This window comes from Saccopteryx leptura, chromosome 4, assembly GCF_036850995.1.
Source record: "Saccopteryx leptura isolate mSacLep1 chromosome 4, mSacLep1_pri_phased_curated, whole genome shotgun sequence".
NCBI lineage: Eukaryota > Metazoa > Chordata > Mammalia > Chiroptera > Emballonuridae > Saccopteryx > Saccopteryx leptura.
This window is the reverse complement of record NC_089506.1, coordinates 120,282,105-120,286,976: the sequence shown is the minus strand read 5'-3', so window position 1 is coordinate 120,286,976 and position 4,872 is coordinate 120,282,105. Positions and strand designations below refer to the sequence as shown.

At 45.1% G+C, this 4,872-nt stretch overlaps 2 non-coding genes across 2 annotated transcripts; one reads left to right on the top strand and one right to left on the bottom strand.

Moving 5' to 3' along the window:
- Positions 1-1,752: 1,752 nt before the first annotated feature.
- Positions 1,753-1,887, top strand: LOC136404674 (small nucleolar RNA SNORA16B/SNORA16A family). The gene has a single exon (XR_010751388.1). It is a non-coding gene; the product is annotated as a small nucleolar RNA SNORA16B/SNORA16A family (small nucleolar RNA).
- A 2,320-nt stretch (positions 1,888-4,207) lies between these two features.
- TRNAT-UGU (transfer RNA threonine (anticodon UGU)) lies at positions 4,208-4,283 on the bottom strand. The gene has a single exon. It is a non-coding gene; the product is annotated as a tRNA-Thr (tRNA).
- Positions 4,284-4,872: the final 589 nt, after the last annotated feature.

The window sequence follows — 4,872 nt, the reverse complement described above, 5'->3', positions numbered from 1 at the left end:
AATGCTACAGAATCAACATCATCGTATTCATATTACAGAAGGCAAAAATGTGGGATGACCAGGCTAAGTGGTTTTGCTTGGGATCACACAATAAATGGGCCGTGGGTTGAAGCTAAAAATAAGCCCTATGCTTATCATTCATCACACCCTTCCCTCAGCAGGAGAGTGTGAGTCGCCTCTCCACTGCAAGGAGGGGGCACGTCTTGCAAAGGGCAAGTCTTGTAGGGAGCCAATGCCTGGTGCACACACACACCCCCACCAGGATCCCAGCTGATTCAAATGTGCCCTTTCAGCTTCTAGAGAGAGAGAAAGGAAAACCTAAGCTTAACTTGAAGGTACAGTATGTAGCTTTGTTTTCTTTATCCTTGGCCAGGCTATTCCAGGGTCACAGAGGAACAAGTTGGCCAGAGCTGTCAACCCATAGGCCACAAATTTTAAAACTGAAGTGATTAAGACCAAATTTACCTCATGAGAATAAAAGAAGAAAAAGACTTTAAACAAGAGAAAATACACAACAGACTTTTCTATTCAGCCTTGTAATACCAGTTGTTTGATATATATAGTTCATAATTTATTAGTTTTTTTAATTTAATTTTTTTTTTATTTATTCATTTTAGAGAGGAGAGAGAGAGAGACAGAGAGGAGAGAGAGACAGGGGGGAGGAGCTGGAAGCATCAACTCCCATATGTGCCTTGACCAGGCAAGCCCAGGGTTTCGAACCGGCGACCTCAGCATTTCCAGGTCGATGCTTTATTCACTGCGCCACCACAGGTCAGGCCCATAATTTATTAGTTAAGAGTGATGTGGCCTGACCAGGTGGTGGTGCAGTGGATAGAGCATCGGACTGGGATGCAGAGGATCCAGGTTCGAGACCCTGAGGTCGCCAGCTTGAGCACGGGCTCATCTGGTTTGAGTAAAGCTCACCAGCTTGCGGCCAGGGCACACAGGAGAGGCGCCCATCTGCTTCTCCACCCCTCCCCCTCTCTTTCCTCTCTGTCTCTCTCTTCCCCTCCCACAGCCGAGGCTCCTTTGAAGCAAAGTTGGCCTGGGCGCTGAGGATGGCTCTGTGGCCTCTCTGCCTCAGGCGCTAGAATGTCTGTGGTTGCAACAGAGCGATGCCCCAGATGGGCAGAGCATCGCCCCCTGGTGGGCGTGCCGGGTGGATCCCGGTCAGGTGCATGTGGGAGTCTGGCTGCCTCCCCGTTTCCAGCTTCGGAAAAATACAAAAAAAAAAAAAAAAAAAAAAGCTCACCAGCTTGGACCCAAGGTCACTGGCTTGAGCAAAGGGTTACTCGGTCTGCTGAAGGTCCGCGGTCAAGGCACATATGAGAAAGCAATCAATGAACAACTAAGGTGTCGCAACGAAAAACTGATGATTGATGCTTCTCATCTCTTTTTGTTCCTGTCTGTCTGTTCCTAGCTATCCCTCTCTCTGACTCTCTCTCTGTCTCTGTAAAAAAGAAAAAGAGTGATGCGTAACTGGCCACCTAGGAAGAAAAAGTGTTTTACTGAAAAGTAAACCTTTGAATTTCCTCTATGAAATGCATTCTCAAGGAGGACAATATTCCCATTCTTGAAAGATGAAAAATTTTAGATATTATAATACTTGATGGTCCTCCAAGGCTTGACTCTACCTAACAAAAGCTTATTATTTTAGTATTTACTTTTTCTCATTAAAGAGAATTTAAATTCAACTTACTTTTTCTTTTGAAGGAAATAATGAAAATTTTAAATAAATTTAAAATACTGCCCCGGGGCCCTTACTGAAGCTGCAGCTGTTTCCATACAGCTGCTATGATTAAAAAGAAGCCCAGAGTGACAGTTTTCCTTGATGGTCACTGTGCTGTTTGCTATAACTTATCTGCAATATTTTTGGAAAAGACAATTCTGAAAAAGGGAAAAAAAGCCAAAAATCAAAAAGAAAACCAAACTGCCCTATGAGAAGGTTTGCTTTCTCGTAGAAAGTCTCCATCAGCCAGAGCCCATCTTTAGCTTTGATCTTTTCTAGAATTCTTACCTATTAACTGGGATTCAGACTCCCAGAGTCGTGTTGTTGGAATTACGGCAGTCAGTCCTCTGTAAGGGCTAGAGGTGGGCATCCTGTTGGAATCTGTGGGCAAAGATGGGTGAGTGCTCGGAAGAAACAGTGTCCCGTGGCTCCAGCTATCTCTGTCTTCTGTGCTTCTCAGCCACGTGTTTGCTTATGGCTACTTATGCTAGCTAGTCAGTGGTTAATTTCAAGAGTGTCACAAATGCACACTTTGGAAAGGAAGCTAGGCGAAATCGCTCTTAAATGTTGTTCTAGTGCCAACACTGAACATGACCCTTGTGGTTTAAAATCAAGGATCTGTCCAAAATTACTCGACCTTGGACAGAACTTGCAGACCTCGAATCTTGCTTGCTGCTGCTTCTCAGAACCTGCTATTCAAAGGCAGCTCACCTGACTTGGTTGCTTGTTGGGGGTTGGGGGTGGTAGGTGTGGTATGAAGAGAGGTTGTTGAAAACCAGGACTGGAGGAGATGAGGACCCTCGATTAAAAAATGAGACCATATATGTGAAGATGCTTTATATATGTGTGGGGATGCTTTTGAACTGCAAAATATATAAAATATATTATAAATCTTCCTCCCCTAACTATGTGAATAAGCTACACTAAGGAAGGCAATTTTATTTAAGGACAATTATCAGATCCCTGCTGTGATTTTCACCCCAAAAAGTTGGAATAATTGACAGCTGTTTATAAAACCCCTTTCCTATCTTTGGGTGACAAGGGCTTTATGAGAGTGTCTGCTATATTATCAGCTGTTCCACCTGGTCTTCTGCAGCTTTGTCTTGAATTGCTGGTTGCTTAGTTTTTCATTGTAATCCTTTCCTTTCTTCCTGTGTCCATAGAAACAACCAGTAATGCAGGGGCTTGTCCCTTTGGGGGACCTCTAAGATTCCCACAGCTTTGCTCTGAGCTGGAGAGCTTCCCCTTTAAGCCAGGAATTGGGCTGGTGGATGTATTGGTGATATCTTCTGACTCAAACCAGAAGTGTCCCCTTTTCCATGTGAATGCTGCTCAACATGTGTCCCACTGAGAAGGTAGTTGCTCAGGATTTGGTTGCAAGGACCAGAGGCCTCATGCTTTGATGAGCCACCTAGCTAGTCATTCCACGGAGTAATCTGTGCCCCCAGCGTGAGAAGGCAGATGCACTGAAAGCCCAGCTTTGCTCTCAAGCGAAGAATGTGCATCAATTGTATTTCATCACTTTTGTGTCTTTCAAGGGTTTGGCTGACAAAGGAATTTATGAGAAAGTCCCTAATATGTCTGATGCAGTTAACGCTTTCGTGTTCCTGCAGCTAGCTACCAAGGCAGCAGGCTGCGGGGGTTCCAAGAGGGGCTTGGTCAGATAAGCCCACATTTCAATTCCAGATTTGATGCTTACTGGCTATATGGGACCTCACTCTAAGCTCAATGTCCTCATCTGTACAATCTGGATAACAGAAGAACCCTTTCACTGGCTTGTTAAATGAGCTAATGAATAGAAGATGCCGAGCACAGTACCTAGTACATAGTAAATTGGTCAGTAAAAGGCAGATGCGGTCATTGTGATTATTAGTGGAGAGCTGAATAGAAGGGGGAAAAAGCCTAATTTGGACGAAAAAGAACTAAGTTAAATTTCACCAGAGTTTTATAAACCTTATGCTTTGAAAATTATTCAATTTATTTTGGAATAGGTAATACACATGCATAGATTATTTAAAAGAAACCAGGAGGTATACAGTGAAAATCAGAGTCCCCTTCTACCTCCTAGTTCCCCTTTTTGGAGGCAACTAATATCTGAGTTTCCTGAGCATCCTTTCAGAAATGGTCATTATTACTTCTGAAGAAAATTAGTTGTTTTTTTCGTTTGTTTCTTTGTTTTGCCTTTTTTTTTTTTGCATTTTTCCGAAGCTGGAAATGGGGAGGCAGTCAGACAGACTCCCGCGTGCGCCCGACCGGGATCCACCCGGCATACCCACAAGGGGGCGATGCTCCGCCTATCTGGGGCGTTGCTCTGTTGCAACCAGAGCCACTCTAGCACCTGAGGCAGAGGCCATGGAGCCGTCCTCAGCGCCCGGGCCAGCTTTGCTCCAATGGAGCCTTGGCTGAGGGAGGGGAAGAGAGAGACAGAGAGGAAGGAGAGGGGGAGGGGTGGAGAAGCAGATGGGCGCTTCTCTTGTGTGCCCTGGCCGGGAATCGAACCCAGGACTCCTGCACACAAGGTCGACGCTCTACCACTGAGCCAACTGGCCAGGGCAAAAATTAGTTTTGAGGACCATGGCAATGTGGTGACTTGCTAAACATTAGGAAGAATTGTTTTATAATAAAGACAACTGCCTGTGTAATCATATTGGAACCTAAGTTTAGGGAGTGTTTTAATAGCATATTTAGTTTTCTGCAGCCTGAGCCAGACTGGATGAAGTCTTTCTAACTAAAATAAGACACATGGGCTCAGAAAAGTGATATAATTCAGAAGCAGGAGTCACCACTCCTAAAGCGGAGAGCCCCTCATCCTTGATGGAAGATGTCAGAGCAGGGCGAAGCTGAACTGTGAGATCTGAACTCTGGACTGTGGACTCATTCCCAACATTCCTCATTTGCCAAGCCCACATTGCCAACATTCCCCTGGGACTTAGGCCACATAGCTTTGCCTTCAGCTGCTGGAGGGTCCCAAGGACAGGTTGAGAGACAGTGCTCAGGGGCCATGTGAGATGAGCAAGGGTCCCTTCCTGCATTCTCCCTCTGGCCCGTTGGAGTCCAGTTTCTATTCTGTAAAATGCACAGATCTTATATTTATCCAGGATCAACTTGGTAAATTTAAACCTGCTCAAGTCCTAAGACACACC